This window comes from Manis javanica, chromosome 1 (genome assembly GCF_040802235.1).
Source record: "Manis javanica isolate MJ-LG chromosome 1, MJ_LKY, whole genome shotgun sequence".
Taxonomy (NCBI): Eukaryota; Metazoa; Chordata; class Mammalia; order Pholidota; family Manidae; genus Manis; species Manis javanica.
The window spans coordinates 198,232,063-198,245,578 of record NC_133156.1 but is presented as its reverse complement, the minus strand read 5'-3'; the positions used below and the strand labels follow the sequence as shown (position 1 = coordinate 198,245,578).

Genomic DNA, 13,516 nt, shown 5'->3' with positions numbered 1-13,516 from the left:
ACTTTAGTACTATGTGACTATTCAGTACGGAGGGGAGAGCGATGAGACCTGAGATACTGTTTTGTCTCTGCCAGTAATTACTAAGAACTTCCTTAACCATCCTGGGTTCAATGATTAGTTCGATGATACACAGAAACCCCAGGCCCAGGGCTGCCAGAGGTTCTTCAAGCTGCTCAGTAAGATTGGTACAGCCTCCTGAAGCCTTTCTTAATTTCACTCACATTTAGGAGGAAAAGCTAAAATAATTAAAATGTCACTCTCACATGAAAACAACTATATCCCTAAAAAACAGCACACATTTTAAAGATAAAACAGGAATTCAAGGAAGGCCTGGCTATTGTAGGCCTTGCCAGGACTCAAGATGCTGCTGGGGCTTTGCACTCACTCTCCCCTGTGGGATACTGTGGAAAGACTGGAGAATACTGCTCTGAGCCACTGAAATAACTGAGCTGCAGACTACTGCATTTACTGTCCTAAGAAGACAACTGTGTGCTTAACACTGGGGACCTGAGGTTCACAGAGCACAGAATGTAAATACTATGAAAAGAGAAGTCCAACAGGGGTTTCCTAGAAGAGCCACCACTGCTAACAAAACTATAGATTTTAAGGTGATTACTCAGAAACCTTCTATGCATTTCCCCTGCCAACCAGCCAATAGTTCTTGTCAATCAGAAAGTGGCCCTTGCCTCAGAATTTTTCAAAATGCTGTCCAAAAAGATTCTTTCTGAACAACACATAAAGTACTGAAGAAAATTACTAATCAGTCTCCATTAAAATTTAGACTTTCTATTGACAACAAAACATCATTAAAAGTGAAAAACCCAGTCAGACATTTGGAATATACCCACCCATCTGACAAAGTACTCATATCCAAATTACCTAAGAACTCTTTTAAATCAATAAGAAAAAGACACAAACCCAATAAAGAAAAATGGGCAAAAGACTCAAGCAGGCACTTCTCAAAAGACAACATGCAGGTGACTAATAAGCCTAAGAAAAGATATCTATATCAGTACCTAGAAGTAAAAGCAAATTAAAACCACAATAAGGCTTCACACCCACCAGACTGGCTAAAATTAGAAAGCCTAACAGTACCCAGTTTTTGTGAGAATATGGGAGCAACTGGACCTTTGATATGTTATTGGTTGGTATATAAAGTGGTACAGATACTCTAGAAAAACCACTTAACCTTATCTAGTAAGTGTCTATTAGACATTAGACTGTTTAAAATGCATATTCCTGGGCTCCATCTTAAATCTAGACCATCAAAAATACTAGAAGTATTAAAAGCAATAAAGGTATAACAAAAAGGGGGCAAATGGGGTTAAGAAAATACTTAGGAGACTAAGATTTTCATTTTTAAGAACTACTCAAGTTGGTTCTTCTGTATATTTATGTTCAAAAATCCTACTTGGGACCATATTTAGAAGTAGTCCATTCCCTTTTTCCAATTAATTTTCACATTCAATTTTGGGACTAAGAATCACTGTAAGGTCGAAGGCACTGGGGGGAGGAGTGAGCACATCAGACACTGATGATGTTTCAAAGTCCCTGGCTGCTGCCCCCTCCCAACCTGAAAAATGTGCCTTAGGCTAGACAATCCTCGTGCCGCTGTAAATCTAAGCTCTACCTCCCCCTACCTTCTTTAAAAACTCGCTGCCTGCCCTGCTGAGCGTGACTTCCCCGGCCTGTGAATAGCCAGATGGGGGAATATCACCCGGGAATGGAGCTCAAATAAACTGCCTGGCCCTTTGTTGCCTCTCGTCGCCTGCTTATTTCGGCTAGAATTTACCTTACAATCACTATTCAGTATCTCAAAATACTTGAAAATATTGGTAAGTCATGACTGAACTTTCAATAGAATATTTCTTAAACTATCCAGAATACATAGATGACAACTCTTGTTCCTTCTTCTCACAGAGGGGAAAAAAACAGTGAAAGATAATATAGGAGCACTTTTCAATGGCTTCCTCCTTACAACCTCATAGAGTATTAATCAAATACTTTAATTTTTCATCTCAAGTAAAGACAGCGGCATAACAGAAATGGTAATTATTTAACAAAATGTACAATACTGCCAAGATTTCTCCTATAGTAGATCCTGAAAGACAGTTTACTATACATTAAAAGGAAAATTAAAGTAAAATATATAATTATGTAAAACTATTTTGAATGAACTAAGAATTACAGTTTGGCTAGAGGCTAAAAATACTGGTTTTCCATGCCAGCTTCTGTCATTCACCAGTTATTTTTCTTCAAGGTAATGCTGGTTTCTAAAGTTCTAACTATATCCATCAGTAAAATAAAATTAACATAGTTTCAAAGGAACATTAAGACTTAATTGTAATTATAAAACATATAAGACATTTAGCAATGATATTTAACCTTATATAAATGCTTTAATTGGGTACTCCTACTCAAAAGACAAAAATGGAATTTTAGGTTAAAATTTAAAAGCCAGAATTTAACTATTTTCACTGAAAGCCCTTAAAAGTATTTATAGATTTTTCTTAATTCTACATCTAGCAACATGTCTTAAGTAAAAATTCAAAACATCAAAGTCAAAATACCAAAAATTTTTCAACACATTTGTAATAATAAAATTTCCTGCAGAAAAAATCTAAAAAGTTCAAATAAGAGAATAGTTTGTTAAATCGTGTTTTATTCCTTTAGACTATAATGTAGTCATTTTAAATTAGTTTTCAAAGAACTTTAGTGGATGTGAAATACAAAATGATTTTTAAAAAGCAGGATAAAACATACACAATGCTAAGTAAATAAAAATATATAATCACATATTAAATTTAAAAGATAAGGGGGTAGAGGGTTGGTTCAAACAGGGGAAAGGGATAGAGAAGCACAAAATCTCAATTGTAATATAAATCAGTCATGGGGATCAAAGTACAGCATGGAGAATATAGTCAATAATAACTTAGTATCTTTCTATGTTGACAGACAGTAACTTTACTAGTTGGGGTAAGCGTATGTCAGTAATTATCAAATCACTATGTTGTATACTTGAAACCAATGCAATATTGTATATCAACTATCCTTCAACAATAAAAGATTAAAAGGCAATCACCATAAAATGTTATATCTGGGTGGTAAAATAGTCATTTTAATGTTCTTCTACATATCTGTTTCAAAATTTCCTAAAGTAAACCAGCTTTATTTTTATAATTAAAATTAACATAAAACATTTCACATTAAATTTATTATAAAACACAATGCTTAAAACCAGGTAATCAATTATTTCTGCATTTCTACTATTACCTCACTAAAAATATCTCTTAGCAGTCTATTAAAGTCCTATTTTAAAAAGCACAGAAGCTGTATGGTTCTCAGTAGCCAAAAATGACATCATATAGTGTGAATCACGATAATTAACAACAATGGATATTTAAATCCACTGAATTCATGATACTAAAAAAATATAAATACAAACAAAGGAAGACTTCACTGAACATACCTTTGAAGAATGTTAGGGTAACAAGTCATCTTACAAACTGGTATAGGAAAGAGAATCAATCAAGCATAATTTTCCTGCCCCTGGTATAGGAATTGTACCTCAAGGTAAACAACAGCTTGTGAGGAAAAGTTCTTTAGAGAACTCCAGCTAACAAGAAACAAATGAAAGGTATCACCATTTCGCAACCTCTAATGGACACAGGATGGCTATTAACATTACAGAAAAAGAGAACCAGGGACTGCATTTCCTGAAAAAAGTAGACAATACCACCTACTGTATAGTCTTGAAAAAGAAAATGAAACTTTATGTGCTGAGTAACAGCAACAAAATCAATTACTGTGTGTCTTTAACATTTCAATCTGACTTAGACTGAAGGTAATAAGATTACATAATTAATAAAGCTGACTTTAGAAGATGTGGATAGAAATTGTGAGCTTACAGAAACTATGCCATTTTCAATTTTCTGTGGAACACCTATAAAAACTGGTCATAAGCTAGGCCACAGAGAAAACCTCACTTAATTCTAACATGTGGACATTAACCTAGCCAGTCTGATTATAATAAAATTTAAGTTAGAAAATATTAACAAGTAAAACAAAAAGAAACCAAATTCACTTCAAAATACATGAGTCTTAATTAAGAAGCCAGTATCAGACTTAAGGTATCACCCATCCCCTCCCAAGGGGTACTTTTAAAAACAGATTCAGGACAATAATGACTATTTATTACTATTTAGTATTATCCTGAATCTAGATTAAAGACTAAAATATACTAGGAAACAGAAATAAGGGAAATTGTTTAGGAAAGGTAGAATAGTAAGGTGTCAATGCTATGATTATACCTAAAACATCTGAGACAATCAACTAAAAAACCATTTACATTAAATAAGAAAACGTTCAGAATATGTTTTTAAAAACAGCCTTTCTATATGGCATCCAGATAAAAAAAACAATGGTAGCTGAAGGAAAACTGTTCATGATACCAATAAAAAGATTAATTAGAAATTTCCATATTAGAAATATGCAGGAATTACATTGCAAAACAATAAAACTGTACTAAAATGTACAATATTTGAATAGTGCGACACAGCATTAGAAAAAAAATGTTACTGCCTGACAGCTAAGGCCAAATGACAGGAGTTTTACATTTCACAGCAAGGAAAACTACCCTGAACAGTGAAATACCTGAACAACTCCAAAATTTAATTCAGACATTAACTTCAACTCCTTCCCCTACCAAAACCAACCACATGTACTTTACTGTAGCTACCTCAGTTCCGGTCTTTTCCTTCTGTTTCTAAGTGTCACCAAAGAGAAAAACCAAAAAATTTAAAAAGGCAGAATTAACAGAGAAATGTAAAGGATCCAGAATTAAGCACTTTGATTTTATTCCAAGACTAAGTCCTTGGTTATTACACATAATATTAAAAATGCAGATACAGCTTCTCACTGCTACAAACAGTGGGTGAACAGATAAAATGAAAGGTTTCCTCATAAACCTCTTCTATTTTCACTTAATTACCTGTTTTTTTCAAAAAGCATTTCTAGAGCAAATGACATGTACAGAGAAGAGTATTATTCAAATAGTTCTTTTAGGCCAAGAACTCAGTGAGATATGAGGAGACATATACCAGGAAAAATAACTATACAGAAAATAAAAGGGGGATAACTGAAGTACTACAGTTCTGTGATTCTTTTTTTTTAACCAATGTTTCATCATATGTCAGTGATCATTGAACTTAATCTTGAAAGGTTCAAAAGTTGTCATCACTCTGAATAGGCAACCCAAGGTCAAAATAATCTGAGCATTTGGGGAAGCAAGTCAAGCTAAGGATCAAGAAAGGAGATACACTGTCACAAACAGAGAATAATTTTAAAGGATATTAATTATGAGCAACTGCTGGGTATGGAACAAAGACAAGTTAGGTGTTATCCAAAGTGAAGAATGCCTTATGGTTCCACGCTAGCTTGCTTTGCAACTTCCAACATTATAATCAACTCTAGATAGAATATTCATTGATTTCAACACAGTAGCCAAGCAAACAGCAGCAACATCTTTTTCTACAGGTTTGTTGAGAGTTCAAACTGTTCTATGTAAGTCCCTGTAAGACCCAAGTCTATGTAAATGACTTGGGTAAGTCATTTAATGTTGTGTGTAAAACCTGGGTTTCCTTAAGAGGCTACAGTGATGGATAATTATTAATGTACATGAATGAAACTGATTTAACTGTTCTGGAATGGGGCCCCAGGTACCAGTTGTTTTTTAGTAAGTTTCCCAGATGTCTCACATTTACCAACTACCATATCTTAGCAGACTGTCTAAAGCACAATATATGCTTTTTAAAATCTACTTAAATCATTAAAAATGTATTGTAATGCAGTCTGTTTCTGTTTATATTCTAGTTATGAGGCTAACTATATCTTGTTTGCCTACTATACATTATAATCATTTTCTTGTGAATTATTTGTTCATGTCCATAAATCCCTATCCTTTAAGACTCTCCTACACGAAGTCTTCTTTCACTGCTAGCCAGAAGTGCTATCTCTGTACTCTCTGACCCTTAATTGCTTTACCAAACTTGAGTATCTTCTACATCCTATCTCATCCTATAGTTATACATGTATACTTCATTGTGTTTCTTAAGATGACTGAAAGACACCTGGTGGCAAGGACCGCACCTTTACACCTATTTAACCCTCAGCTCTAACCAGAGATGAAAACAAGGTGGACATTCTGAGATATATTTTTACAACTGATTGTACAACTGTATCTCGAGGAATATATTGGCTTATGTAATTATAAACACCTCAGCAAGGCTTTCCTTTATTTCTAAAAGAAAAAAAACCTTCAAACTAACAATAAATATATTACCAAGTTAAGCAAATCAGCTTTAAAACATAAAGACTAGGTTTCCGAAACACTTACAAAACAGGTCTATTTATTATCTTTACCAAGTATAGTATCTCTGATAGAAGGCTCTGGACAAGGAGATCTTAGGTACACACTTCTCTGTATTCCCATGCAGTACATGTCGAACAACACTCACTAGAATTTCAGCATATTGTATTTCAGAGTTATGTTCTTTATGACTTATTAAAACTGATCATTTCTAGAGTAATAAAGTCACTGCCCATTAACACCTAATCATGATTCTTCTTATTCCCAGTTATTTCTCACTTGAGGCATGGATAAAGGGCACTCATTTCTTGAAATGTTTTACTATTGGTCATACACAAAATGGGCACCTCTTTTTGGTATATGCTGACAGAAATTTGCTAACATTTTATTTATCTTGGGAAGTAACCTACCTTCCCTCAGAACACAAATTATCCTGACTAACCTCTCCAGGAATCTGTCCAGAATGTAAACATTCACATATAAAAGGCTGTGTTCACAAAATTTCTTGCTCTAAAAACTTCTACTTCACCCTTGGCTTAAAAAAGAAAATTGTTAGAAAATGAAATGAAACACCCATACTTACTAGCCCCAAAAGATTACTAACACCTTCGATTTAGACTGTCCACTATTAGAAGAGTAAAAAGAATTTTTAATAATTCTTAAGCAATCTCCAAGTTATCTAAACTACAATACTCTTCTTAAACCCATTTTGCAGCTGCAATGCTGTTAGTTTTTTTCTTAGAAAGGGAAACAAATGTTTATTATATTTTTAAACTCTAAAATCTAGAGTTTAGGTATTATGAAAAGTTGTTAGCATAAAAAACTGACAACCACTACCAAAGCTGTATGGTTCTTCTATCAAAAAACTGTAAAAACTATACTCTAAATTTTAAATACTAAATATTTAACCTTAACAATTATTACAGATTTATTTTTAAATAAAAGTCTCAGTCAAATTCCCTGATACAACCAGTATAATCTACTTTATTCTCTAACTAACTTTGCTCAACTTTACAGCACCATACCCCTGGCTTAAGGCATCACCCATCCCCTCCCTTCCTTAAAGAAAATGCTACTTCCCTCCACTTCTTTGCTTAAATATATACTTTCTTTTGAACCCAGTATTTAAACAGAACTCATCCCAGATTCCTTTTCTCCACTTTGACTGCAAAAGTAAGAATTCCTTAGAACTGCAAAATGCTTGTTTACAAAGAACAAAGAGGTTAATTTTAATAGTATTGAGTACCTATGAGTGTATACACCACTGTACTAAATGCTGGGAGTGGAGGGAAGGAACAATAATGAGACACTGACCTCAAGAAAGCTCACTGTAGAGGGAAGGTATGTACCTAAAGAACATAGAAGCATGAAAAAGGGATCAAGAGAGGGCACTAGAAGGGAAGAAATGCTGAGTGTAGGCCAAATATGGAAGTAGACAACCTCAAGATTCCAAATGGGAATATTTATAGTATGTGCTGCTTTGAACATTCCAAAGGCAGTTTTAATGAATATAGAGAGTTTTTTGTTGCTTGCTTGCTGTTGCTTTCATTACCATGTTCTCGGCTTGCTGTTTACATGGTATGAATGAGATTTTGATCTCATTTTCTTCAAAGGTTACAAGGAAACACAGATTTGGATTTTGTATTAAAAAGGTGGGAGTGAGTGTGGGGGAGTCACTAGAAATGAGTCTCACTTAACAGAAAAAAGTTAGCTCCCAGGTCCCACAATGAGAAAAACTGGTTCAGAAGTTGTGTACTTACTTACTAAATAAATAAGCATCCCTTAAAAAACAAGAATTAGCCTCCACTTCACTTCAATTTAGAACATGTATTTCAAAAAGTTTTATTTTACAACAATGCAGCAAGACCACTTGAGAAAATAATTTTTAAGTGATAGTTCCAGATTTCAGAACTAATATACACTGTTGCACAAATTTTTTTTAAACTGCCTTTCTCAGTGCCTCAATACGCGGCATTAAAACCCACTGGTCATAATGAGAATTTTTTTATAGGAATGCACCTAGAATTCATATTTTGTTTCCCCACATTTATTGATGGAGCTACCCCTTGCCTAGTCTGTCCTAAATGAACAAGAACGTGTGCTAAGAGAAAGAGCACACTGGAACTCCTCCAGAAGGCAGAAATCTTTCGGTGACGTATCATCCCAAGCGCCAAGCATTCAGAAAATAATTAGTTCAAAAAAGACTCCTGACTCTACTACTCTGTATCAAATTGTTATTAACTTGTGAACCTCTGTGTCTTTGTTTTCTAAAATGGAGATAATTCAAGGGAGTCCTTGTTACCTTAGAATTGATTCTATGCCTCCAAAGAGGGGGAAAAGACATCATAATATGAAAATGTTCATTCATCAGTTGTATTTTTTTATCTCTGCCTATGGGGTCTCTTTATAGTAAACAGACAAAACAATGCAAATGAAATTGAAGCTTAGAAATAAAATCACAAATTTGGCAAAGAGGCAGAATTTCATGAGGTTGATTAAAGAGATAATGGATTTTTTTTTTTGGTTTGATGGTATTGAAATGGTATAAAAAAAATTCCTTTTCCCTTCGATACATACTTTTAACACAAATGAAGTAAAATGCTTCAAAAGCAATGGTGGAAGGAACATGATTGGCCCTGGGAAGATGATATGTTAAGACAGGTGATACATACAAGGAATTTATTATATTACTGTCTTCCTTTGTATATGTTTGATATTTTCCATAACTTAAAAAATGCTTAAAGCAAACAAAAAATATTAGAACATTCTTCAAACAACATATTCAGAAGAATGTGATTCCGGCAAAAACAGCCAGTTAACTACTGAGGGAAAAACTGGCAAGATGTTTTAAAAGAATGGTTAACAGGAGTCCTTGGAGAATGGGAAAGGCCTCAAGTATTTAAAATGTGTGTGTGTATGAAAAATCAAATGCGTGTATGTGTGGGGAGAGGGGGTATATGGGAAGTGTGCTTTCTGCTCATTTCTCTCTGCACCTGTAACTACTCTAAAAAATAACATTAATTTAAAAGAAAAAAATCAAATGTGAATGATAGCTTAATGTTCTACGACACAACTTTGTCAGAAAAATTCATCTCCAAAACCAGGTACTTCATTCATTTTTTTATATGAAAAATCAACTTTCTCACTACAAAGAAACATGATTCCCATTTTGAGTGTGGTCATTTAATAACACAGAAAAACCTTTTCTTCTACTTTCTCTAATTAGTTTTCTCCGGTGAATGTGATTGTCAAGAATCTTTATTTTTGACAATATAGATATATTATAATTTGTCAAAAATCTTTATTGTATACTTCACAATTTCTCAATCAAACATCAGACCCCCTACTAAAGTACATTATGTGAACAGACAACTGAAATTCAGTGGTTAGCATTTTCTACTTTCTTCCCTAACACCGAGATGATACAAATTTGGGTGCTCCTGTGGTCACGTTACTTTCCACCAGAGGAGGTCAGGGTATTTGATAACTCATATCCTGACTAAACTTGTTTCCAGTTGGCCAAGTAATCTAATTAAATACATTACTTGGTTTCAACTGGGATAATCCAGTCCCTATCCAGGAAGCTACATAATGTTCTTAATAATAAGTAAACAAGAGAGCTACAGTTGCATTAGCAAATGAAATGAGTCCTCCATATAATACACAGTCATTTCATTATAAAACAGCACAGAATATAACATTTCATTGTAACAAACAAGGCATCTAAATTTCCTTCATAATATACCATGCCCACACACTTTCACTAAAATCAAATTCAGTTTCAAAAAAGAAACAAGAAAGAAACAATCATGGGTGGAGTAGGCTTGTAGGGAACAGTGGCCCAGTCACTTGTTCTCCCTCCTTTTGTCCTTCCTCCAGACCAGTTTAAGGGAACAGAGAGCTAAAAAGGCCCTGGGGACTAGCCCAGTGATTTTTCAACAGTGTATGTTGAGCCCTGAGCAGGTTCAAGGGGTTCTACTATCCATGAAGTGCTAGAAGAAAAACCAGCACAGTTTTAGTTTGCCTGAGGAGTCCAATTTTGTGTTTAATACTGTGCTTTCATAAAACAATGCACTGCTAAGTTCTAAGTTCGAAAAACTACCAATAGTCTACACTCCAACTTTCCAAAAGAGAACTCTAAGAGAAGTTAAGCAAGACCAAGATGATACTGTTGGTGGCAAGACAGGCAAAAATAAACAGGCCTTCCGCCTAGACCTCACTGCCTCTCATGAAAGGTCCAGGAGGGCAAAGGAGGAAAGTCAAGTTTCAAGATTACCTTTCCTCAATTTCCTTCATTCTCTACATGGGCCATCTACCAATACCTTTCTCTTAGTGTCCGTGAGCTGTCTTTACTACTGTTTTCCAAAGACCACTAGTTTGTGCCTCTCTTCTCCAATGTTTTCTTGCTTTTTAAAAACTAGTCCCTTGATGTAATACATCCCACAATCTCTCTTCAACAGGCAGTTCTAATAAACTGTCTGTACAGGAGAGTTTATATTTACACAGGGCCAATTTTCAAATTACACAGAAATAATCCTTCTTCCGAGAGGCCAAACACACCTGGAAACAAGTCTGGAAATGAACTGAAACAGAATTACAGTAAGTGCAAGAGGAGGCAAAAAGTCAAAAAAGGGGAACCTGAGGACCTCCCCAGAACTCTACTCCACACAGACCCCTGACACCCAGATTAGGGGTGTACACTTCTAGTCAGGATCCAGTCCTAGTGCCTCTGTACAGCATTTACACTCAGGTTTTCTTTATTCCAGTACTTTACAAACTGCTCAAGCAGTCTTTGTAGAAAGATACACACTGGCTTATTTGAGGCTCTATGGGATAAAAAAATCAAATTATAAAATACCAGAGCAGGAATGTTTCTCAGGAATTTAGTCCAACCCCTCATTTCTCTCACAAGAATACTGAAACACACAATTAAAGTAATCACCACAGTCACAGAGCTAGTGATAGAAATAGATTTTGTTTTCATTACTACTTTCCATTCTTCTACAAAGTAGTAACTATGATCATTACTCATGGAATGGAATTGACAGCTATTATCACATGCTTTGGCATCATTTAGATGTAAACTTGTGCAACACACACAAGGCCTAAGAAACAAGCACAACTATAAACAGGTCACCTTAACATGACTTAGAAGAAAAAATACTCCCAAGATCACATGTGCCACCAAGTTCAAAATGTCTCATAGTATAATCCCAAGAATCTGTTTGCAGCATTTAACTACACTCCAAAATAAAATTCTATCTGATACCATTTCTTGCTGCTTATTTAAGATATAAATGGTTTCGGGTTCATAGGTTATTAAGCCATGTAACTGCAATCTTACCTTAAACACCAAGGACTGTCTCCACCGTGTTTTTAGCCCTTTCTAGGTAAAAGCTTACTTATACCTAGTAAGCCAAAAACAATAAAAACTCTGGTAATAACTTGCCAAGCTTAGGAACAATAAATATGTCAGAAAACAATGCATGGGACTATAACCTGTGTAGATTCTAGATTAATAATCCAAACCAGATATGCATTCACACATTGGTGTATTAATATACTGTATATCTAAAAAGGAGCCATTTGTATCTCCAACAAGGTTATTCTCTGGCAAATGTAATCAAGTGGTTAAAATGGAATCACTGGAACTGACAAAGTAACTTTCTTTTTACTGTGCCTGGGTAACAAATTCGCAGGAAGCTCACTAGAAAAATCCCCTGAATTTCAATCATTTACAAAACATTCTTCTGTTTTGACTAAAGATGTTTCTTCTCTGTGCTGCTTTTCTTTTTTCCCAAGTCTCTTATGGATCCTAACACCACAAACTTCATTACACTCTAATAAAGAGAAAAGCTTTAACCTTGACATTTTATGGTCACTCTTTGAAAAGGGCAAATTGTTTTAGTTCTACTTTTTAATTAAAAAGGTAATTATTCCCACCACCAAGGCCGCCCACTGGGGATGAGAAATTTCTTAGAGACTCCCTAATAATTGGCAGAAAAATAGTCATCCGGTGAGGAAATGTAGAAAAGACTTGCATTACAAAACCCTGAGTCATCACCCAGTTCACTCAGCAGATTTGGGTAAACACTGGGTAAGTGATTTATGTCTTGTGAGTTCACCCATCCATACCCACATGCATGAGCATATAATGTTACCAGACTTTATGTACAGTTAACCAAATAAGATACACACAATTATTTTTTTAAAGTTCTCAACACAGTAAAGATGTCCATCTGGTAAAGTCTCAACCTTTCCCCCAACTGTACTTTTACTCCTTTTTTCCTCCTAATTTAAGGGGAGCTATGGTTTGAAACTCGTTTGTGAAAAATAAATAAACAAATGTTAACAGAAGAAGACTATAACTCCTGAACAAACTATGTAATCTATACTCATCTGAGGGACTCAAAAATTAACACAGGCCGGATACTAATAATCCGGGACAACTTGACAGCTCTCTCCTTTTCCTTAGGTTCGTCACAAGTGGAGCAACATACACTTTCCCGAGGTTCTAAGACTCAACATTCTCAACATTAACGCCTAGTACACAGCCTAAGAACCGCATGAGGATTGTTTAAACCAATCTCTTCGATAAAATCTACAAAGAGTGAGCTGGCACCAAAAACCAGAACCCAGAAGTTCCCTCCGTCCTCCTTCCCATTCAGAAAGTTACTAGATGAGAATTAAGGAATATGAAGAGGCGGGGACCGCCGGGAAAGAAAGAACAAGAGGAAGCACGGTTAGAAACTAAAAGTTACTCCCCCAACGCCCAATCTTCTCTGCCCCAAGGTCCAAGGAGGACCCTTGGGAGGCCGCTCTTCTTTTCCCTTGGGTACCCGCCGCCTTCCGGCTCCCCAGCGTCCCGCAGGTGGTAAGACAAGAGCCAGACCCTCAGGGATCAGCATCTGGGGAGGACCCTTAAGAAGGCCAGCGAGGGCCGGGAAGATCCCGTAGGCAAGTGGCAGGCAGGAGACGTGAGCGCTTCCCAGGTTCCAGTAGCGATCCTGAGACTACTGCTTGGGACCACCGGCTCGAATCCGGGCAGAGTTGAGGGTCCTGGTCCGGTGCGAACAAAGAGCACCCACACTCCATACTCCCTCCCACTGCGCCTCTGCCCCCAGCCCATCCTGCAGGCCCCGACACACT

The 13,516-nt window shown here is 35.8% G+C and overlaps 2 protein-coding genes across 6 annotated transcripts in view; one reads left to right on the top strand and one right to left on the bottom strand.

The window, feature by feature from the left end:
* The window catches only part of PSME4 (proteasome activator subunit 4), a 105,808-nt gene that overhangs the window by 92,019 nt on the left and 273 nt on the right, over window positions 1–13,516 (bottom strand). The gene's annotated exons all lie outside the window — the stretch shown is intronic.
* LOC118967062 (uncharacterized) overlaps window positions 7,305–13,516 on the top strand; it is a 35,439-nt gene continuing 29,227 nt past the window's right edge. The window contains exon 1 of the mRNA XM_073213286.1: window positions 7,305–13,241. The gene's annotated coding sequence lies outside the window, so the exon portion shown is untranslated. The remainder of the gene's footprint in view (window positions 13,242–13,516) is intronic.